This window comes from Schistocerca gregaria, chromosome 4 (assembly GCF_023897955.1).
Source record: "Schistocerca gregaria isolate iqSchGreg1 chromosome 4, iqSchGreg1.2, whole genome shotgun sequence".
Taxonomy (NCBI): domain Eukaryota; kingdom Metazoa; phylum Arthropoda; class Insecta; order Orthoptera; family Acrididae; genus Schistocerca; species Schistocerca gregaria.
Genome location: NC_064923.1, coordinates 175,542,831 through 175,567,045, shown reverse-complemented (window position 1 = coordinate 175,567,045; position 24,215 = coordinate 175,542,831). Strand labels below are relative to the sequence as shown.

General features: G+C 43.6%; 6 non-coding genes across 6 annotated transcripts; all 6 read right to left on the bottom strand.

The window, feature by feature from the left end:
- Positions 1 to 2,101: 2,101 nt before the first annotated feature.
- Positions 2,102 to 2,176, bottom strand: Trnas-cga (transfer RNA serine (anticodon CGA)). Its single transcript has one exon. It is a non-coding gene; the product is annotated as a tRNA-Ser (tRNA).
- A 226-nt stretch (positions 2,177 to 2,402) lies between these two features.
- On the bottom strand, positions 2,403 to 2,477 carry Trnas-cga (transfer RNA serine (anticodon CGA)). Its single transcript has one exon. It is a non-coding gene; the product is annotated as a tRNA-Ser (tRNA).
- Positions 2,478 to 2,703: 226 nt separating this feature from the next.
- Positions 2,704 to 2,778, bottom strand: Trnas-cga (transfer RNA serine (anticodon CGA)). Its single transcript has one exon. It is a non-coding gene; the product is annotated as a tRNA-Ser (tRNA).
- A 226-nt stretch (positions 2,779 to 3,004) lies between these two features.
- On the bottom strand, positions 3,005 to 3,079 carry Trnas-cga (transfer RNA serine (anticodon CGA)). The gene has a single exon. It is a non-coding gene; the product is annotated as a tRNA-Ser (tRNA).
- Positions 3,080 to 3,305: 226 nt separating this feature from the next.
- Positions 3,306 to 3,380, bottom strand: Trnas-cga (transfer RNA serine (anticodon CGA)). The gene has a single exon. It is a non-coding gene; the product is annotated as a tRNA-Ser (tRNA).
- A 226-nt stretch (positions 3,381 to 3,606) lies between these two features.
- Positions 3,607 to 3,681, bottom strand: Trnas-cga (transfer RNA serine (anticodon CGA)). Its single transcript has one exon. It is a non-coding gene; the product is annotated as a tRNA-Ser (tRNA).
- Positions 3,682 to 24,215: the final 20,534 nt, after the last annotated feature.

Sequence of the window (24,215 nt, the reverse complement as noted above, 5' to 3'; positions counted from 1 at the left end):
TCTAAAAAATATTTTGTTACTGGTGTGAAGTTCTAGAGTTCCTAGGAATATATATTCTGGGTACGGTATGAGGCAATCATTGTTGGCTGTTGATTCCAAGAGAGTGGACAAAGCTGAGAAGTAGGTCCTGAGGCAACTAAAGAGGCCAAAATAACGAGGGAAAGCAAGGAAAGGAAGAGAGAAGATGTACTGTAAACCAAGAAAATTATGCAGCTAGAATGTAATAGTAACAACAGAGGAATTCTGTGATGAAGTAGAGATTTGACTCGAATTTCTTGAGAATTAAATTTTCTGACACATGCACAATCTATTTAAGATAGAAGCTTTTTGGGATGTTTCAGGATATTATTTTAAGTGAAGCACACTACAGACACTAACGTACTAACAACAGGAAGAAAAATGTTTACTGATTAGTTATAGAAAAGTATCCTTAATTTTACCCGCCAGGTAAGCCGTGCGGTCTAACGCACGGCTTTTCGGGTTGAAAGGAGCGCCTGGTCCCCGGCACGAATCCACCCGGCGGACTTGTGTCGATGTCCGGTGAGCTGGCCAGTCTGTAGATGGTTTTTAGGCGGTTTTCCATCTGACTCGGCGAATGCCGGCTGATTTCCCTTATTCCGCCTCATCTACACTATGTCGGCGATTGTTGTGCAAACAAGTTCTCCTCTGGGGGCCGAACGGCACAATAACCCTAAAAGAGTGGTTTGGTGTGGAGCGGCGGAGGGGTGTAGTGGAGTGTGGTAATCATCAAATCGTTTTGAGCACTATGGGACTTAACATCTGAGGTCATCAGTCCCCTAGAACTTAGAACTACATAAACCTAACTAACCTAAGGACATCGCACACATCCATGGCCGAGGCAGGATTCGAACTGCTGCCGTAGCGGTCGCGCGGTTCCAGACTGAAGCACCTAGAACCGCTCGGCCACACCGGCCGGCGTGGTAATCATCGTGAGGTTGTGGACCACTGCGGCTGCGGCGGGGACGGATCCTCTCCGTCGTTTCTAGGCCTACAGTTAACATACAATACAATCCTTAATTTTGATTATCGGAGCAAATATTTCTAGAATAAAAACTTGTGACTGAAATGACATGATAGTAGTCTGCCATTTAGAGGAACATGTTCTTAATGTAAAGTTTCAAGCATCTAAGTAAGACAGTTAATCAAGGCATAGATTGCGATTATTGACCGATAAATACAACATATACTTTGTGATCTTCAGAGAAAAACTGTAATAAAGTCAGTATGAGAACTAATGTGATTAATATATTAAAACGTTCAGCAAGTAGCTTTCTTATTGTCCCACAGTTTTGATCCTACAAAGAGCACACGTGTTTTAGTTAGAGCCATGTAAATAAACCTTATAAAAATTGTTAGTATTTATCTAGGCGTCCACAACTAAGTTACCTTAAATGACGTTACAGAAAACGAAAAGTCGAACTGCAAGCTGAGTTTTTTAGAGCGAGACTGGAGACAGACTGCAGCTTAACGCATGTAAAGGCTTAAACCTGACAGATTTACGCATATCGCTCAGCCCCATTAACACTACCACACATCGCTGTGCGTGCTCGGAGCTGCATTGTTCTTCGCTGGTTGGACCTGTCCCGCAACGATAAAACTTTGAATCCGCAATCACAAGTGTTTAATTGCTGCTGCGATAATTCTGATTTATGAGGAATACGATTGCCACTAATTACTCTATTGGAATCTGCGGATGAGAATCCAAAATTCCGTAGCCAGTAATTTCTACTCTTATTCTAGTGGAAACCAGGCCACGTTCTGTTTCTGAAGAAAAAAAATCAACCATAATACACATAATTTTAACGATGTAACCTTTTCATCGTTGGAAATCTCTGTCAACATTTTTTTACTTTTATTTTATGTTCTTCGTATAGGGTGGTGATTTTTCCTTTAATTAGTTTTTATAATAGCTTTCAAGAGAGATATGACACTGTACTTGTTGGGATGTATTGAGCATGTACCGTTGTTTTGGGCCAGTATTATTTTTGTATTTGTGGTTTATTTTTTTAGATTTTCCAATTTTGGCTATGCAATTTTACAGCTACCTCGTCGTTGAAACTTCCTGGCAGATTAAAACTGTGTGCCCGACCGAGACTCGAACTCGGGACCTTTGCCTTTCGCGGGCAAGTGCTCTACCAACTGAGCTACCGAAGCACGACTCACGCCCGGTACTCACAGCTTTACTTCTGCCAGTACCTCGTCTCCTACCTTCCAAACTTTACAGAAGCTCTCCTGCGAACCTTGCAGAACTAGCACTCCTGAAAGAAAGGATATTGCGGAGACATGGCTTAGCCACAGCCTGGGGGATGTTTCCAGAATGAGATTTTCACTCTGCAGCGGAGTGTGCGCTGATATGAAACTTCCTGGCAGATTAAAACTGTGTGCCCGACCGAGACTCGAACTCGGGACCTTTGCCTTTCGCGGGCAAGTGCTCTACCAACTGAGCTACCGAAGCACGACTCACGCCCGGTACTCACAGCTTTACTTCTGCCAGTACCTCGTCTCCTACCTTCCAAACTTTACAGAAGCTCTCCTGCGAACCTTGCAGAACTAGCACTCCTGAAAGAAAGGATATTGCGGAGACATGGCTTAGCCACAGCCTGGGGGATGTTTCCAGAATGAGATTTTCACTCTGCAGCGGAGTGTGCGCTGATATGAAACTTCCTGGCAGATTAAAACTGTGTGCCCGACCGAGACTCGAACTCGGGACCTTTGCCTTTCGCGGGCAAGTGCTCTACCAACTGAGCTACCGAAGCACGACTCACGCCCGGTACTCACAGCTTTACTTCTGCCAGTACCTCGTCTCCTACCTTCCAAACTTTACAGAAGCTCTCCTGCGAACCTTGCAGAACTAGCACTCCTGAAAGAAAGGATATTGCGGAGACATGGCTTAGCCACAGCCTGGGGGATGTTTCCAGAATGAGATTTTCACTCTGCAGCGGAGTGTGCGCTGATATGAAACTTCCTGGCAGATTAAAACTGTGTGCCCGACCGAGACTCGAACTCGGGACCTTTGCCTTTCGCGGGCAAGTGCTCTACCAACTGAGCTACCGAAGCACGACTCACGCCCGGTACTCACAGCTTTACTTCTGCCAGTACCTCGTCTCCTACCTTCCAAACTTTACAGAAGCTCTCCTGCGAACCTTGCAGAACTAGCACTCCTGAAAGAAAGGATATTGCGGAGACATGGCTTAGCCACAGCCTGGGGGATGTTTCCAGAATGAGATTTTCACTCTGCAGCGGAGTGTGCGCTGATATGAAACTTCCTGGCAGATTAAAACTGTGTGCCCGACCGAGACTCGAACTCGGGACCTTTGCCTTTCGCGGGCAAGTGCTCTACCAACTGAGCTACCGAAGCACGACTCACGCCCGGTACTCACAGCTTTACTTCTGCCAGTACCTCGTCTCCTACCTTCCAAACTTTACAGAAGCTCTCCTGCGAACCTTGCAGAACTAGCACTCCTGAAAGAAAGGATATTGCGGAGACATGGCTTAGCCACAGCCTGGGGGATGTTTCCAGAATGAGATTTTCACTCTGCAGCGGAGTGTGCGCTGATATGAAACTTCCTGGCAGATTAAAACTGTGTGCCCGACCGAGACTCGAACTCGGGACCTTTGCCTTTCGCGGGCAAGTGCTCTACCAACTGAGCTACCGAAGCACGACTCACGCCCGGTACTCACAGCTTTACTTCTGCCAGTACCTCGTCTCCTACAACAGAAATGAATCAGCCATATTTCTCTCTCTCTCTCTCTCTCTCTCTCACAGCCACACACACACACACACACACACACACACACACACACACACACACACACACACACACACACACACATGCGCACACGCAAGCACGCACGAAATGCGCACACGCAAGCACGCACGAACGCATACGTTTGAAGATGTTGATACATGGGTAAGTTATGCAGCAGTGGCTATGAAATGGCTCGTATATATTTCAAGTTCAAGAGATCTCACCAGCAGCTGAGTTTTGATGGATATTAAAATATTTTGACGATTTATTTTCCAAGCATATGAGCACACTGGACTCGCACTATGGAGAACGATGGTTCAAATCCGCATCAGGCCAGCCTGATTAAAATTTTCCGTGATTTTCCTAAATAGCACCAGGCAAATGGTGGAATGGTTCCCATGAAACCAACACGGACGGTTTCCTTCCCTATCCTTTCGTATCCGAGCTTTTGCACCGTCTTTTGAAACAGTGGAAAGTAATTTGAAGGAAAAAGAATTTACTGGGTGACAGTTGTTGAACTTAATGAAATAAAATCGTCATACCTTCTGAACGGTTTGCATTAGGACGCTCAGACTGAACGATTGGCCGTGGGTCGTGATGGGAATTCGTATGCGCATGTGAACGCGCCTTGTTGTTGTCTGCCATTCGCACGTGAAAATCTCACGCTGCAGCGTGCGTGAGCGTATAGCGGTTGTGAAGGCGTACTATACGAGCAATAACGGCCCAACTGCGGCTCAAAGAAAGATTCCTAGCGAGTTCAAGCGGAAGACAATCGATCCAAGTGTGTTAACAAGAATGTCATTCGCAAGTTTGAGAGAACGGGTAGAGCTCCTGATGACAGTTTTGCCAATATAGGTCTTACAGAAAGGGTGAAAAGGCCTGAAAACATCGAGAAGACACGCGCTGTGCTTCAAACCAGTCCCAGGAAATCGATCAAGCGAGCTGCACAACAGTAGGGAATCAGTCGCGAGACACTGCGTCAAAGTGTTGTTGAAGACCTGCACCTCTTCCCATACAAAAATCAAACCCACCATACATTATGCCCCAGGACCGTGGAACACCGGATGTGTTTCGTCAACAGTATTCTCCACTGAACTGACGAACAGTACTTTTATGTGAATTTAGTTTGGGTTAGCGACTAAGCCCACTTTCATTTGGATGGATTCGTCAATAAGTAAAATTAGCGCACTTGGGGGAATGAGAATCCTCACTTCGCGATCTGGAAATGTCTTCACCCTCGACGGGTGACTGTGTGCTGTGCAATGTCCAGTCACGGAATAACCGGTGAGACATTCCTTGATGGCACGGTGACCACCGGATGTATGTGAAGGTTTTAGAAGATGATTTAATCCCCTTTATAAAAAATAACCCTAAAGAAGATGTCGTTTATGCAAGACGGGGGCGACCCCACTGAAGCAGGAGAGTGTTCGATGGCCTGGAGGAGCACTTCGGGGACCACATTCTCGCTCTGGGCTGCCCAGAGACCCCTGGCATGGGCTTCGATAGGCCATCATATTCTCCGGATCGGAACACATACCACTCCTTTTTAAAGACAAGTTGTACAGCAATAATCCTAAAGCATATGCTGAGCTGTCAATAGCCATTCAGGAAGCCGTTGACAGCATCAATGTTCCGACAGTTCGTGCTTTGGTAGTTTAATTAGTAGAGCACTTGCACACGAAAGGTGAAGGTCCCGAGTTCTAGTCTCGGTCCAGCACACAGTTTTAATCTGCCGGGAAGTTCCAAATCTCACTTGATGGTATCCCAGATACCCTTAGTAGAATATCTGCGTGATGTCCTTAGAATGTTACTCAAACAGTTCTTAAATAGTTTGTAGGAGATGGGATGTCGGATTGTTATACTTACGAAACACGTATCCTGATGCATAACAGTTTACTTGCCATCCACGACTGACAGAAATTTCTCAATCTCAGTATAAGGCATGGAAATGTCTGTTGAAAATGGTTCAAATGGCTCTAAGCACTATGGGACTGAGCAGATGAAGTCATCAGCCCCTAAAATTAGAACTTCTTAAACCTAACTAATCTAAGGACATCAGACACATCCATGCCCGAGGTAGGATTCGAACCTGCGACCGTAGCAGTCGCACGGTTCCAGACTGCGCGCCTAGAACCGCGAGACCACCGCTGCCGGCTAGGTGTCTTGGCTCATGACCACTTAATAGCTCTCGTGGTCGTGCGGTAGCGTTCTCGCTTCCCACGCCCGGTTTCCCGGGTTCGATTCCCGGCGGGGGTAGGGGTTTTCTCTGCCTCGTGATGGCTGGGTGTTGTATGATGTCCTTAGGTTAGTTAGGTTTAAGTAGTTCTACGTTCTAGCGGACTGATGACCATAGATGTTAAGTCCCATAGTACTCAGAGGCATTTTTTGAATTTAATAGCTGGCCATGGCTCACAGAGATTGGTTGGAGGTAGGTCCGCTATGCACTCGGAGTCCCAGCTGTTCTAAATAGGACTGATCCCTAATGTTCTAGGAACGTAATTCGAATCATTCTTAAATGTTTCATAAGAGATTTAAGAATTGGTTAAGAATCATGTAAGGCGATTATATACATGAAAGAGGTGTGGAGATACTAGACGGTTTCACATTTTAGATTGATTATGTGGGGGTAAGACAAAAATTTCGAAACTGCATTTTGAACTATAAGACAATGTCATTTGTAGGTGTGTACCCTAAGCTTAATTTGTTGGCTACAAAGTGCGGATTTAAAGTGAAGAAACTGCAAAACGGTAGGAAATGAAGGAGGTGGGACCTGGATAAACGGTAAGAACCATAGATTGTTGAGAGCTCCACAGAGAGCATTGGGAAAAGAGTTGACTGAAACGGAGGAAAGGAATGAGTAGGTGACAGTTGGGTAGATATGAAAGATAGTATACGGAAGGCAACAGATAATCAAATATATAACAATTACGTTTGATAAACTCAACAATGGTCTATTAGATGCTCTATTAGATTCTAAATTCTTAGTAACATAGGCAAGATTTCACAGGGGAAAGTGTTGCTTGTCCGTTAGCACTGACAACTCTACGTAAACGCCGCTGCTCTCGGTCGTTATGTGAAGGCCGTCGGCCAGTGCGTTGTCTGTGAAATGAAATGTCGTGTGGCTAGGGCCTCCCGTATGTCTGGCGCAGGTCTTTCGAGTTGACGCCACTTCGGCGACCTGTGCGTTGATGGGGATGAAATGATGATGATTAGGACAACACCCAGTCCCTGAGCGGAGAAAATCTCCGACCCAGCCGGGAATCGAACACGGGACCTTAGGACAGACATTCTGTCACGCTGACCACTCAGCTACCGAGGCCGTATTGTGCGTTGTCCGTGATGGCAGGTAAAGCCTGAAATTTGGTATTTTCGGCGCACTCTAGACACTGTGGTTCTCGGAATACTGAATTCCCTAACGATATCCGAAATAGAATGTCCGACACGTGTAGTTCAAACATACCATTCCGCATTCAAAGCCCCTTCATTCTTATAGTGTGTACATAATCACGTGGGAAAGCTTTTCATATGAATCATCTTAATACAAATGTGAGCTACCAATGCCATCCTTATGCCTTCCGTACACGATAGTACTGGCATCTGTATATATGGATTGCGCTGTCGCTAGCCGGCGTGGCCGAGCGGTTGTACTCGCTACGGTCGCAGGCTCGAATCCTGCCTCGGGCATGGATGTTTGTGATGTCCTTAGGTTAGTTAGGTTTAAGGAGTTCTAAGTTCTAGGGGACTGATGACCTCAAATGTTAAGTCCCATAGTGCTCAGAGCCATTTGAACCATTTAATTTCGCTATCCCACGACTTTTGTCACATTATATGTATATGGCTCACTGGCCATTTGACCATCTTCTTCTGTGTGGATGCACAAACAGGGCCCGAACTCTTACTGGAATCGCCCTCATCTCGTGGTCGTGCGGTAGCGTTCTCGCTTCCCACGCCCGGGTTCCCGGGTTCGATTCCCGGCGGGGTCAGGGATTTTCTCTGCCTCGTGATGGCTGGGTGTTGTGTGATGTCCTAAGGTTAGTTAGGTTTCAGTAGTTCTAGGGGACTGATGTCCATAATAGTTAACTGCAATAGTGCTCAGAGCCATTTGAACCATTTTTTTCTTAATGGAATCGGCAAAAAGCCGCGAGTAATGAGTATAATGGGCAGGGGCACTATGAATATAGTGCGGGGCAATAAGTTGGGAATGTGGGTCTCACTGGAGGCGTGCCAGGGTAAGTCCCTGCAGTCGCACTGTGTCCTTGGTGGCTCAGATGGATGGCACGGTAGCTCAGCGTGTTCGGTCCGAGAGCCGGTTGGCGTCGGTAATAAAAAACTGAGTGGATCAACCACCGAACTTGAACAGCATGTCTTGCGACGTCCGCAACGACCACTCATAACGATCAATAACGAACAAAAGGCAAAAAAAAAAAAAAAAAAAAAATAGAACAATGGATAGACTGTCTGCCATGTAAGCAGGAGGTCCCAAGTTCGAGTCCCGGTCGGGGCACACATTTTCAACTGTCCCCGTTGACTTATATCAATGTCTGTTCCAAATAGGGGTATTCATTTCATTGTAATTTGTCACATCAGTGTATTACGTGTGAGTGGTTCAAAGGGCTCTGAGCACTATGGGACTTAACATCTGTGGTCATCAGTCCCCTAGAACTTAGAACTACTTAAACCTAACTAAGCTAAGGACATCACGCACATCCATGCCCGAGGCAGGATTCGAACCTGCGACCGTAGCAGTCGCGCGGTTCCGGACTGAGCGCCTAGAACCGCTAGACCACCGCGGCCGGCACGTGTGAGTGTCCTTGAATGGAAGACAGAGAGCGGGAAAATGTTTTTGTTGCGGAGCTTGTCACGACGCATATCGTTCAAAAGAATCTGTTGATAAGGGACAGGAACGTAGTGATGTTTGCAACATACCTACGGAAACACTAGAGCACAAAAAAAGAAAAAAAATATTCGATAAAGCTCTCTGCGAGTATTGCGCAACAGCAAACGAACCTCTCAAAGTTTATTACGGCTTCGGTTCATCCACTTTCGGAACTGGGTTGCGCACTTTGTGGAAATTTGCGATGTGCCGGCGGATATTCACTCAGCACGGCAGGGGGCGCAGGCGCAGGCAATGGCAGCCGCGTGTGACTGCGGAGGGGCTGCGGCCGGCTTAGGCGGCGGACAAGTTTACAGCGCGCCGCTAACCCCGCAGTAAACGTCGGCCAGATTTACAGGCGCGACGCCGGGCCGGGCGGTCGTAAACAAGGTGCGCGATCGGCCGTTGGCCGCCCTTCCTCTGTACTCCAGTAGCCCGTCTGCCGCTGCCGCTGCTCCAGGGGCAGGTCGCCGCTACAACGTCCGGCTCTGTCAGGCGGTGTCAGGTGAGCCGAGAGACACTCGCACTGCCAGACGGCGACTTCAAGGCCAGCATATCACGAGCCGAGCTCTCGAGGTTTTCCACAGCGGAATTAGAGACACACGTCCTTAAGGGAGTACAACTTGTCAAACAAACAAACAAAAAACACTCAATAAAAAATAATTAATGTTTTGCAGTGCTACCAGTCTCACGTTAGCTATATTCTTTAATTTTATTCATATTCTAAGTGTCAATGCAAGTGTATCCACTTCATCTCCGCTACCGGCCATTAAAATTGTTACACCAATGTATTATACTAGTTTTATTCATATTCTAAGTGTCAATGCAAGTGTATCCACTTCATCTCCGCTACCGGCCATTAAAATTGTTACACCAATGTATTATACTAGAACTGACATGTGGTTACATTGTCACGCAATTTACGTGCATAGATCCTGAGAAATCAGTGCCCAGAACAACCACCTCTGGCCGTAATAACGGACTTGATACGCCTGGGCATTGAGTCAGACCTTGGATGGCGTGTACAGGTACAGCTGCCCATGCAGCTGCAACACGATACCACAGTTCGTCGAGAATAGTGACTGGCGTATTGTGACGAGCCAGTTGCTCGGCCACCATTGACCACACTTTTCCAATTGGTGACAGATCTGGAGAATGTGCTGGACAGAGCAGCAGTCGAACATTTTCTGTATCCAGAAAGGCCCGTGCAGGACCTGCAACATGCGGTCGGGCATTATCCTCCTGAAATGTAGGGTTTCGCAGGGATCGAATGAAGGGTATAGCCACGGTCGTAACATATCTGAAATGTAACGTCCACTCTTCAAAGTGCCGTCAATGCGAACAAGAGGTGACCGAGACGTGTAACCAATGGCACCCCATACCATCACGCCGGGTAATACGCCAGTATTGCGATTACGAATACACGCTTCCAATGTGCGTTCACCGCGATGTCACCAAACACGGATGCGACCATCATGATGCTGTAAACAGAAGCTGGATTCATCCGAAAAATTGACGTTTTGCTATTCGTGCACCTAGGTTCGTCGTTGAGTACAATATCGCAGGCGCTAACGTCTGTGATGCGGAGTCAAGGGTAACCGCAGCCATGGTCTCTGAGCTGACACTGCATGCTGCTGCAAACGTCGTCGTTCGTGCAGATGGTTGTTGTCTTGCAAACGTCCCCATCTGTTGACTCAGGGATCGAGACGTGGCTGCAAGATCCGTTACAGCCATGCGGATAAGATGCCTGTCATCTTGACTGCTAGTGAAACGAGGCCGTTGGAATCCAGCACGGCGTTCCGTATTACCCTCCTGAACCCACCGATTCCATATTCCGCTAACAGTCATTGCACCTCGACCAACGCGAGCAACAGTGTCGCGATACGATAAACCGCAGCCGCGATAGGCAACAATCCGACGGTTATCAAAGTCGAAAACGTGATGGTACGCATTTCTCCTCCTTACACGACGCATCACAACACTGTTTCACCAGGCAACGCCGGTCAACTGCTGCTGTTTGTGTGTGAGAACTCGGTTGGAAACTTTCCTCATGTCAGCACGTAGTAGGTGTCGCCACTGGCGCCAACCTTGTGTGAATGCTCTGAAAAGCTAATCTTTTGCATATCACAGCAACTTCTTCCACCGGCCGGAGTGGCCGAGCGGTGCTAGGCGCTACAGTCTGGAACCGCGCGACCGCTACGGTCGCAGGTTCGAATCTCGCGTCGTGCATGAATGTGTGTGATGTCTTAGGTTAGTTAAGTTTAAGTAGCTCTAAGTTCTAGGGGACTGATGACCTCAGAAGCTGAGTCCCATAGTGCTCAGGGCCATTTGAATCATTTTTTGAACCACCTTCTTCCCGTCGGTTAAATTTTGCGTCTGTAGCACGTCATCGTCGTGGTGTAGCAATTTTAATAGCCGGTAGTGTACATCTACTCTATGCAAACCACCGTGAGTTGCATGGCAGAGGACAGCTTCCATTGTCCCCGTTCTTAGGATATCGTACTGTTCCATTCACGTATGGAATGTGGGAAGAATGATTGTCTGAGTGCCTCTGTGTGTGCAGAAATTATTCTGATTTTATTCTCATGACCCGTATGTGAGCGATACTCAGTTTATTGTAGTATATTCCTTGAGTCACCATTCAAAACCAGTTCTGAAAACATTGTTAACAGATTTTCTTGGGATAGTTTACTCTATTTTCAAGACTCTTCCAGTTTATTTCCTTCAGGATCTCTGTGAAACTCTCCTACTTCACAAACCTGTGAGCATTGGTGATGAATTCTCTATAGACGCCCAGTATCACCTATTAGTTCTATTTGGTATGGATCCGAAACACTTTATCAATATTCTAGACCTGGTCGTTGACTGACATTGCACTTCCCCAATATTCTACCAACAAACCGGAGACTACGACCCGCTATACCCACAGCTGAGCCTATGTGAACATTCCATTTCATATCCCTACAAAGTGTAACACCCAGATATTTCTACGACTTGGCCGATTCCAATGGCGTCTCACTGGTACTGTAGTCAGAGGATACAACGTTTGTTTTTCTTCTCGTGAAGTGCACAGCTCCACATTTCTGAACATTTAAAGTAATCCTTTAATCTTTGAAATATTATCAAGATCTCACTGAATAATTATGCAGATTCTTTCAGTCAGTACGTCGTCATACATAACGGTATCACCTGCAAAAAGTCTGAGGTTACTATTAATATTATCTGCAAGATCACTGATTTACAATATGAACAGCAAGGGTCCAAACACAGTTCCCTGTGGCACACCTGAAGTTACTTCTACATCTGACGATGACTCTCCATCCAAGAGAACATTCTGCGTCCTCCCTACCAAGAAGTCTTCAGTCCAGTCATAAGTTTCACTTGCTACCTCATGTGGTCAAACTCTTGACATAAGCTCAAGTGTGGTTCTAAGTAAAATGCTTTTCGACAATTAAGAAATACAGAATCTACTTCACTGTATTGATCCAAAGCTTTGTCATGCGAGAAAAGTGCGAGTTGGATCTCATATGATCAATGTATTCGGAATCTATGCTGATTGGCACTGAGGAGGTCATTCTGTTCGAGATAAGTCATTTATGTCTGAGCTCAGAATACGTTCTAAGATTCTACAACAAATCAATGTCAGGGATACTGGACAGTAGTTTTGTGGATCACTTCTACAACTCTTCTTGCAGACGGAAGTGTCCTATGCTTTTTTCCAAGAACTGGGCAGGGTTTCTGTTCAAGGGATCTGCGATAGATAGTTAGAAGGTAGATGGTTAGAAGAATGGCTAACTCAGCCGCAAATACAGTACAGATTCACTGTAAGTTAGAATAAAAGTAACCTTCAGTCACATTTTTTTCGTGATTTATTAAATTACGCGATGCATTTCGGACCCTGCTTGTTCATTTTCAGGTACAAATCGTCGGGTGTACTTGATTGTAGGGTACCACTCGTCTGCTTTGGTCCGTGACGTATTTGCGCTGTGCTTTGACGTGTTATATGACATCATCGAGCCGTGATGTGTTTGTTTTGGTAGGAAGCGAAATGTTGTTGTTGTAGAGGGCGCGGTGTATGAGGAGATGGCTTTCTCTAGCGGTTTAATTATGTTTTGGTGATGTGTTACTGTGACATTTAGTGTGCTACGGTAGTCATAAAGTGGAGTGTACGAAATTACAAGGTGACACAATGGAACATAGTGTGCAGAATCTTGTTATAAGAACAGAATATGTCGTAAAATTTAAACTGCACTCTCAGGTGCCTGCGTTACCACTGAGTAAGTGGAGCAATATTTTTAATTAAATCGTGGGGTAGGGTAGGTAGATCAATGTTTATTAATATATAGAACTTGAGACTCTACTATTAATAAACTTTGATTCTCCTGCCTCCTCCCATGTTTAATTAAAAGACATAGATCCACCTACCTTCTCCTGTGAGTTAATTAAAAAATGTTGATCCATTTACGTCTTTTATCAAGAACTGTTTTTTCATGGATTCCGCCATCTTGTTCTATGCGACTCATCATTCGTCATGTTCACTTTTCATCGTTCTCCGCATATGCAATTACTAACTTCAACATGCAAAGACAAGCCGCAGACATCGTAAGTGCACTTTTGGAGGATAGAGCTATACATATGGTCTAGAGATTGGGATAAAGGCTTTTTTGGTTGTGAGGTGGGGGGGGGGGGGGGGGGGGGATGTCGGTATACTGGTCTTTGGATGAGCTATATAGGTTAACTGGAGTTTGAGAAATTGTGATCTTACGGTGTGTTCCATATGGTTTTGTCAGTAGTTCTTTCTTGGTAGTTTCGTGTGTTTCGTTTTTTGCAGAGTGTTGCGCGCTGAACGATATTGGTTCATTTATTGTTCAGTTTTTAGTCTGTCCCACTCGAAAATTCTCGGTTGTCCCTCTAATTTCATTGGTTTCAGTCAGTGTATTGGTTCGTCTCGTATTTTTGCGAGTGTTATTATCGATGTTTTGGTCGCCATGTTGGATACTCTCGAAATAGGGGTTTTCGGCATGGCGGTGACGTCATTAGTCAAAGAATACGGGTAGTAGCCCAGTCTCCAGTAATCAAAAATCGTCTACTACATGATTTGCATGAGCTCTTGAAATAAGTGAAACCCGTTTTCGTGTTACGAGAATGTTAGATAATAGGTTTCGTATTTCGTGAATAGAGTGCGAAAATATGTGAGAAACATAAGGAAGATCAACGAAACAGCGAACAAAGAAGGATACACATGTTTAACTTTTTGTGGTCTGTATACGGCTGTTTATTCATACTGTTGTCGCACATCATGTCATTCACGGCGCAAATGTGCTTACAACAGTTTAAAACTACTTCACAGATGTAGTTTCATCTGATGTGATCAAAGATGAAATTTATCACATAGTGTCACAGATTTAAGAAGTTGATATACGCCAGGAATAAATTTAAAATTACGAGAGTAAATATGGCTAGTGAAATATGTTTGTTCATTTAATATAAATTCAGGCTTTTTGATTTTATGGAACTATATTTCTAATTGTTCTAACTGATTTAGGATCTTACCAATGGCTTGACTGCGTAGTACTACCAAATAGTTTTCTATATTGTTACGCACGTTTTTGGTTTCTAGCATGTTTCGTGTTCTCGGAAATACGTTTTAAAATTTCTGCCTGTGTTCCCTACATAACAGGACAAGTGATGCATAATACTTTATACACTCCACTGCTGTTGAATGTTCCGTTATCTGTTTTTATGTTGTGTGCTAATAAATTTCCTAACTTATTATTAGTCGAGAATGAAATAGCTACATCGTTCTTTTCTTTTTTTTCTTGTTAAAGTTTATAAATTTTTCGTGATACGGGGCCTAGCTATGGGATGCTGTGAAATATTTTTTTGTTCTTTCCTGGAGTGGCACTTTTTGCCACATTTTTTAAAATTTGTGTGTCCCAATAATCGACTGCTTTGGCCGTGTAGTCATTGTTTATGGCGGTATTTCTTATTGTGTCCATTGACACAATACAAGGTGTTGCCATGGACCCACATGGCCCGAAATTCAATTATTTAAATGAAGATAAGTTTTGTAATATAACACGCTGTTATATCTGACTGTAAAGTATAATAATTTCTTCTAGCCCCATCCAGATTCACAGTTCCACACAGATGGTTGAAATTTTGTGATTGTGAAATTTTAATATCTACGTAAATATTTGTAGGATTTATACCGAGAAAATGAGGTGCATTCAACAATTAATAGGAGGTGAACAACTTATGCATCAATTATTCACTTCATGTTTTCCCTTATGATTCTTCAAATTATTTCCAAGGCTGTTAAAAATTAAAAGTCCCAATTTACAGATCTGTACTAGTTTAAACTTTTCAGTTAAATATAAAAGTCTGTTATATTAAAAGTTTACTTTAATTTAAATAATAATTTTTTGTCTTTTAGTCTAGAGTGGATGAAGATTTTCAATCGATTTCAAACTTCTTGATAAGATAACAACAGAGACACGAGCTAAATTTCTGGTTTATTACACTTTTTCTTCACTTCCTCCTGCGAATATTTCCCGAAGAGACTATGTAGGTAAAAACTGAGAGAGAGATTCGATCTCACACGGGGAATTATCAGCAATCGTTCTCCGCGCCATTCGAAATGGATAAGTGGAAATGAAACTGATAGAAAAAGTACCCCCCTCCCTCCCAGCCATACAGCATACAGGAAAGCTAGTTAATATTTCATTGTCACCCAATTCTTAGATATGTTTATTCCACGTCTCTGTCGCAATGGGAATTAGCTTAAAATCAAATGCAAAATTTTGTGCCACTTAGAGACACAAGAAAGCGTCCTTGCAAAAACGTATTAAAAACGATGAAGATTGAAGGGGAAACAGATGTCAATGAAATGAGATTGAAAGGAAAACCAAAACTGGAAAGGATGAATCGTTAGGCGAGCAAAGCAAGAATGTAAAAGCATGCATCACTAGGGAATTGATAGATGCAGCGGACAGGAAAATTAAAGACATCCTTAGAGAAAGGAGAAACATTTGCATGAATATTAAGAGCTCAGATGGCAATCCCACAATAAACAAAGAAATGGACATTTAGCATTCAACTGATAACCGACGGAAATTTTCCAAAACTACTTAAGTGGGAACTAGTGCATTGGGAATATTGTATTTTATTTCAGAGGTAATGTTATCAATTGTTCCAGGGAAAAATTATCAGTATTGTGTGTGTGTGTGTGTGTGTGTGTGTGTGTGTGTGTGTGTGTGTGTGTGTGTGTGTGTGTGCGTATGTGTATGTGTGTGTGTGTGTGTGTGTGTGTGTGTGTGTGTTGTGCGAAAGTAGATGTGTGCCAGTTTGAGCATAGAGTGCATGAGTATTATTGAAAGAGGAGCGAAACTGAGTAAAGGTGAGATGGGAAGTATGTTATTGTGAACTCTGAGAGGCCTGTTTCGAGGAAAGTCCACTGGAGTAGACGACATTACCTCAGATTTATTAAAGATTTTGGGATAGCCATCTGTGATAATACTAAAATCAAAATATTTCAAGATGAATGTAAACGTAATAATTCCTATTCCACAGATGAAATCTGCAGACAGATGTTAACATTGCCGAAATGTCTGTTAAGTAAGTCATGGCTAACATATAGTGACACGAATTATTTACAAAAGAATGGAAAAACTGGTAGGATCCGGCCTCAGGGTAGATCAGTTGGGGTTGTGGTGGAATATGGGAACGCAGGAGGTCATACTGACATTTCACCCTATCTTAGAATATAGTCCGAAGAAAGGCAAACCCACGTTTATGACATTTGTAGATTTAGGGAAAGCTTTTGACAATGTTGACTGGATAATATATTGAAATTCTGAAGATAGCAATGCTAAAATACAGGGAGAGAAAAGTTATTTACAACTTGCACAGAAACTATACTGCAGTTGCAAGCGTCAAATGTCATGAAACGAAAGCAGTAGTTGAGAATGGAATGAGACAATGTTGTATGTAATCTCTCCCCAATGTTATTAAGTTTGTACATTGAGAAAGCGAACACTGAAGAAAACCAGGGAGAAATCTGAAAATACAAGAGCTGAGGGTAGCGAAATTCAAAGAACGAGGTATGCCAACGACATAATTCTGCAAACAGTTCAGCTTTACATTAATTAATCTATTGATTAACGCAATGCCCTTTAAAGCCTTCTTTATATTATCTTAAGGTATTTAATGCTATGTAAACCTATGCCATATGTTTAACGTTGTAGTCCTTACGGAGTAGCTTTTAGTGAATTTTTGTCCTTGTCTTGAATTAATGGGAGCTACACTGCATATACGGAATAGCAGCAGCGCATTTACATTACGTTTCCAATATCTGTCCTAAACATTTTGGAGAGGAGGTGAGATCGTGGAAGCGAGTTTTGTGGATCTTATGTTTTTAGGCAGCGTTTCACCCAGTGTCTGTCTAGTCTGCTTTCATATTTGAAAATCGTGGCGAATTAATTTTTACGCAGATGCTAATTCTAAGCAATTTTACGTTTGCTACACAATAGCAAGTGGGTCGTAGTATCTTAAGGTTTCGTAGTCAAAGTAAATCTATATTGTTTACATTCGTCCTCAGTTAATGAAAAATAATTATATAAAATCAGTTTGTCTAAAAGATAAACTGCAAATGTCGTGTGACTACGGCCTCCCATCGGGTACGCCTTTCGCCGAGTGCAGATCTTTCGATTTGACGCCACTTCGGCGACTTGCGCAGGAGAACACAAGACCCAGTCCCTGAACGGAGAAAATCTTTGACGCAACCGGAAATCGAACCCGAGCCCTTAGGATTGACATTCTGTCGCGCTGACCACTCAGCTTCCGGGGTGACTGAACTACTGAATATACTGATATTACAAAAAAAAAATCTTTCGGTATCAGCTACATCACTTCTTCAGGACAATTCAGCTCATTAACCGAACAGTCTTTTATATGGATATATGACTTTCTCATTTAATTATGAAGGAGAGAAATTGACTACATTTCGAGATATTCCGCCTTGTGTTACTGAAGGATGGAACTGAAGTATTCATTGTACGTTCCAGTTAAAACACGTATAGACTCCGCGACTCTGGTTGTTAGTCGTTGGTACGAATGCAGCAATTACAATTTTTGTAAGTCGAGCAATGAGAGCAGATAAGTATAGACTGCGAGGGCATTTAAGCAGTTCGATTTTGCTCTCGTAATGTACTACGTCCACGAAAAGATGCATTACCTTTCGTGGGATTTAGTAACTTATTCAAGGTAGTATGCTTATGGGTTCTTTCATTATTACTAGATTAAATATTGTTAGATGCGGTCTTTATTCTTTTCTCGGAATGGTCAGATAGCGGTAAAACTGATTCATTTTGGGTTTAAGATATTTAAATTTGTAGTTCTTGGTATTCATTGACCTTTTGAGAAGGTACACGTTAATATTGGAGTTTCTAATAGTCCACTGCGTAATGTTTATGTTGAGAAAAGTGTAAAAAAAATGGTTCAAATGGCTCTGAGCACTATGGGACTCAACTGCTGTGGTCATTAATCCCCTAGAACTTAGAACTACTTAAACCTAACTAACCTAAGGACATCACACACATCCATGCCCGAGGCAGGATTCGAACCTGCGACCGTAGCAGTCACACGGTTCCGGACTGCGCGCCTAGAACCGCGAGACCACCGCGGCCGGCAGAAAAGTGTACCTCCGTTCATTTTAATATCATGCTTGGGCTAAATATTGATTACAAGCAAGAAATATGGTCTTCCAGTCAACGGGATGAATTTTATTACGTAGGTTGTGTGTTTCTACTATGCAAGGAATCGTTCTTTAAAATACGAGTGTGTGAATTATTATTTATCCCATAAAGGTTCAAGTGCAGAATGAAATGAAATGGACACATAGCAACCCCATTTCATGTGTAAAAGTTTCGATATTTAGTGACCGTAATTCAGCTGGACACCGTACGCCTAAGTTTTATCTTAACATGACGTCAGTCTCTCCTGAGACGGGAGGTACATACCACAAGAGGCATTAATGAAAACTGTATTTCATTTTATTTCTACGGCATCCTTGGCTGACGCTGACTTGGTATTCAGGTACCGCTGAACGAGTCGGTGTTCGATAGTGGAACGTGTCTTGGGCGGGCCGTCGACGCATTATCTCCTCCGGAGCGCAGCCCACAAGCCACGGGAGGGGCGAGGAAGAGCAAAAGGGGAGGGTTCCAGGGGTTGGAACGGGGGTGGCAGCCCCCGCCGATCGGACGCGGCCCCGCCACACTGTGGCGCAATCGTCCATGAATATTCAGCGCACCGCTTCCACCTCCGGCGGAATTCTGCTCAGTTCGTGGCCATTTCCCTATTTCATTATCGCATCCCCGCTGATCAGATATTCAGATACGTCTGCATGCAGAAAAGCAGCGCGCTATATCCAGTGAAACGAGCTGGAGGAGGAATATTCTCAGCTGCAGGATCGTCTTCAAATTCAAGTGATAATCCATGTATTATTTTTAATGTTGGTCTGTGTATCTACGATAACCCAACACTGTGGGCTGCGTTAAGTTACATACTGCAGGGTAGTGGTTTTCGCGTTTCTATTGCTGTGCGTGACGCTGTAATAGGACAGACGCGTGGAAATACATTTCTTAACGGAAAAAAATGAAGCACGCTCAAGACACGGTCGGGTGTCAGTGTAGTTCATGCGTTAATGTACTTAAGACATTATTGTAAATAATAAGAGATACAGTTCGCTGTGACGGAGCGACCACCAAAGCCCATTAGCGTTAAAACTTCCTGGCAGATTAAAACTGTGTGTAGTGGCAGCCTTGACGCCGGCTACGAGCGCTTTTCACTTGCTCTGTTACAATATAAGTAATTTAGCTAGTAATTAATAGTTTTTGCTGTCTATTCTATAGTATTTACGTGCATCAGTGTTAGATACACCTCATAAATTAAAGGTTTCAGTTTTATTTGCGTCTGAATAAGGTAAGCGCAGTTTCTATTTAGGACTGTTCCGGGTGTTCGCAAACGTTTGTTTACATTATTGAATACGCGGGATTATCAATTAATTCAGTGCACAATACTTACTATTTGCGATTTTTAGTGCCATTTAGTCTCGATACATTGAAGGTAGCAGTTTTTATACGTTTTGTTAGGTTATTTTTCACTTGAGCGTAAACGTTTGTTTACATTATCAATACGAGGGTTAATCAGTTTAAGTTAGTGTACAATACTCAGTATTGACGTTTATTAGTGTCATTTACACTCGATACATTGAAGGTATCAGCTTTTAAACGTTTTATTAGTAATAGTGATACTGACAGTGATTTCTAACCTCACTTGTATACCTTTGAATAGCGCAACCTGCGACCGTAAACAGTTAAACAAACGTATAATACGTGGTAAATTACACTAAAATATCTGAGTAAATCAGTGTTACAATTCAAACTTCTGAGCCGTTATTACATACGATTTAGTTAGCAGAAAGCTGAAACTCACCTCGCTCTTAGCTTGTTGTGGGCTTTAGTGATCGTGTACTGTAAGCCCGTCGGTTCCTATAAAGTGGAATTGGTATTTGTGCTTTACATTCTGAACTCTTATTGTTAGCTAAAGGTTTTGTTTTGTACCTGCATCTGTCAGTGTACAATACCCAATGTTTACGTTTATTAGTGTTATTTAGACTCGGTACGTTTAAGGTAGCAGTTCTTACAGGTTTATTAGGTCACTTTCGCGTGTACGTAAACGCTTGTTTAAATTACAGGTACGAGGGATAATCAGTAGGTGCAGCTTACCGTAGATCACTGTTTAATTCGTTTATAACATTCACTAGATAGCCCATAGTGGTTTACTGTAGGTCACTGTCTTATTTAGTATTCACTAAATAGCCCCTAGCAGGAAAATAAGCACCAGATCTCCCTTCTACCATAAATATTTATTTTTATCATTGAGTGTCCTTAATGTCAACTAGAGTGTAGCTGTTAACCTTGTGTGACAGTAGGTTTCCTTAAGTTTTCTAAAATCAGTTATTAGCTAGATGGATAGGGACTGTGTCTGTTGTGTGCGGATGCAGGAGGAGTTGGCCGAAGTCCAAGCTGGAAGCTTTATTGGCCACAGTCAACAAGCTCCATAGTGCCACCTTGAGGTGTGGTGGAGATGGGGTGCCTGGGGCAGCCTCTGCTGTACTAGATGTGCAGGGGGAGGGGGGGGGGGGTGTCACAGCTCTCTGTCACTGAGCCGACCTCAGGTGCGACTGAGCCGGCTGGCCCACTCTCACCTCAATGTGGGTGGCAGTCTGTGTCGAGGTCTCGAGCCTCAAGGCGAAGGCTGCATGGGGAAAGCAGGCTCCTGCCACATCCCATGCACTTTGCTAATAGATTCAGTGTGCTATCTGATGCTGGGGCGGGGGGAGGCTGAGCCGGATCAGAATTCACCTTCTGCCAGGATAGTGACTGCTCCTTCAGCAAGGTCCGGACAGGCACGTGGGGGGTAGGGGTTTGTTAGTTATTGGGAGCTCCAATGTTAGGCGGGTCATGGAGCCCCTCAGGAACATAGCGGCTAGGGCGGGGATGAACTCCAACGTTCACTCGGTGTGCTTGCCGGGGAGGCTTGTCCAGGATGTGGAAGAGGCTCTTCCGGCGGCTATCGAGCGTGCGGGGTGCAGTCAGCTGCAGACTGTTGCGCATGTCCGAGGAAATCCTTGGGTCTTTCCGACGGCTGGCTAAATTTGTGAAGGCGGCCTCCATCTCTCGAGGAGCTTGAAGGCTAGCACGACTTTTATCGTATCAGCTAATGTAACAGACGTCCCTCTTAAGGATAAGGCAAAGTACGCAAATATGGCGCCGTTTTTTAATTTTTACCTGTAAATTCATCAAAAGGCTTCATTACACATCCAAGTGTGTTTACTATATTTGCTAACTTCAACTTCAACTTCGTGAATAATGTCAAAAGTAATGATAATATTAGGTTAGTGCATAAATTGGTAGCGTTTTTGTTTTGCATTTTGGGAATCCAGGTTGTTATGGATTTGTTTATCGATTGTCATTTTTTATTTGTAGTTCACTTCTCCTATTTGAATTTACATATTGCCTTCTTGTCATTTGGAGATAGCTCCACTCACTATGGACGCTAGATAATGAAGTGCGCAGTGGAGAAACCGGAACATTTCTTACGTATTCTTCTGCTGGAGTACCAGAGAGGAATAACAGTAACGGAGGCAGCCAGAAACTTAAACGTCGTGTATGAGGATAATACCATTGCACGGTGCACGGCGAGATCTTTTCTCGTTTAATGGAGCATTATTTTCGCATTAATGTTTCTTTATGTTGAAGAAGACCTTCAGGGTTTGATATAGATCCGTAAACGTATGTGGAATGATCCAGAGAGTGTACTCTAGAACAGGCAAATGCGATGACCTGTGATCGTTCCACCATAGTGCGACGTTTGCATACATTGGAGAAGATTCAGTAATCGGATGTGTGTGTTCCGCATGTTCTAAGCCAAAATCACAAAAGTCAGTGGGTTGTCATACATGAACCTCTGTTTGATCATCGTCCATTGGCTCGTAAACAACACTGACCATTCCTATCTTCTATTGTAATTATGCTAACATAAGGAAAAGAGAGGAATCGTTGAGCCCAAACAAAACAGCAACTCCCCATAACAAGACCTATGTGCACCTACATAAGGTAACATTTGGCGTCTGCCAACATCGATACTGCGGTGTTCTACGAATTGCTTCCCAGAGGTGTAACCATCACTGCCGAACTTTATTGTCAACAACTGAGACGTCTTGCAGACGCAGTCTAAGAGCAACGACCAGGAAGACTGCTTGAAGTGATGCTACTCCACGATATCATCCACCCACGTTCTGCTTGGCTGACAAAAAACACTACGTACAGGAGCTGGGCTGGAAAGTCATTCCGCACTTACCTTATTCTCCTAATTTTGCATCCTCAGATTTTCATCTCTCTGGCTAACAAGCTTCAAGAGCTTTCATTCCGGATGAAAATTCTCTCGGAACATGGCTTGACCAGTTCTTCGCCTCTTAACCACGTGATCGACACAGTCGCGGATGATGATGATGATGATGATGATGATGATGATGATGTTCCATACTCCGAGGAGCATAGGAGACTATGCGGGAGACCCGCACTTCCGACTAGGCAAGGTCCTAGAGGAGGTGGTTTGCAGTTGCCTTCCTTCGACCGTAATGAAGACGAATGATGATGATGATGACAACACAACAACACCCAGTCATCTCGAGGTAGGGAAAATCCCTGAGCCCGCCGGGAATCAAAACCGGGGCCCCGTGCGCGGGAAGCGAGAACGCTACCGCAAGACCACATGCTGCGGATACCAAAGGTTATTCTAGCGTTGGCAGACTATTGTAAATAGTGAGGGAGAATACATTACTGTTGTTTAACGCAGAGAGCTGGTAATGAAACCACTAAACACATAAGAACCTTCTAAAATTAAATTTATTAATGCTAGAAAACACACGAGTATTAAAATTTACGTTTCAAACAAAGCGTGCAGATCAATTTGGTAAAGTATAACATTCATCCATTGCCTTTTTCATGGCTCCACAAAAAGCACTGTCTGCACTGAATCCATTTTTGCCCTCTGTTGTCCTGCGAATACAGTTTATTTCACACTAAGCATTTTGCATCTTGGCCATAGTAACTTTCGTCACCAATATCTACGGAATCAGAATTTAAATCGAAATCTTCTTCAGCAGCAGAATCTTCAAAGGCTTCAGAAGAAGAAACTTTTCTTTTCCCCATTCGATTTTCGAAACCTGTCTTTATTCTTGCAGCAGATTCTTGTCTTGCTTCTTCTGATACTACCTCAGAGTATTATTTTTGTAAAGTGAGAGTGTGATGAGGACAGGTGGAAGTGCTTGATTTGATGGCAGGTGCAGATCGAATTTTTTGAGGTGACTTGCGGTAGTTATCAATCTCACGAACATTTTCTGGTTGTATTAAATATACTTCGAATATATTTTCAACCAATGGGAAAATTCCCGTAGATGTAAACACATTGACTACCATTGACATATTTGCAGCTCTTATATAAGCACGACCCATCAGAACACATATTTGATAGCCCAATTTGCGTGTGTATCCAATCATTTTCCAGTTTCTTGGGGAGAGTATGAATCTAGTGGGAACATAAAGGACACGTCCAAAGGTCGCATCTTATCAGTGCAGTGAGGAGGCAGGCAAACTATGGAAACTCCATTATCTCAGCCAAGAGGAATAACGTCGATATTGCGGGGGTGTGTCACGTGGCCACCTAAAATCAGGAGCTCTGGATAGTCGTTAGATTGTTTGACAATGGTGATGTAGTGCTGGAGCAATTTCGTGAATAAGTCCACTGTATTAACCTGCGATTATACCTGAAGCTGGTCCGCCAAGTAATTCAGCCTTCAAGGTTTGTGAGGATAAATCGTGGGCGAAATGAAATGTGCAGATGCGGACATGCACATTACAAGAGCCACAAGAAAACAATGTTCAGCAAAAGGCGATCGACGAACTTGACATTTGAGTTTTACAGCAACAACTTTCCTGCAGCTTTGA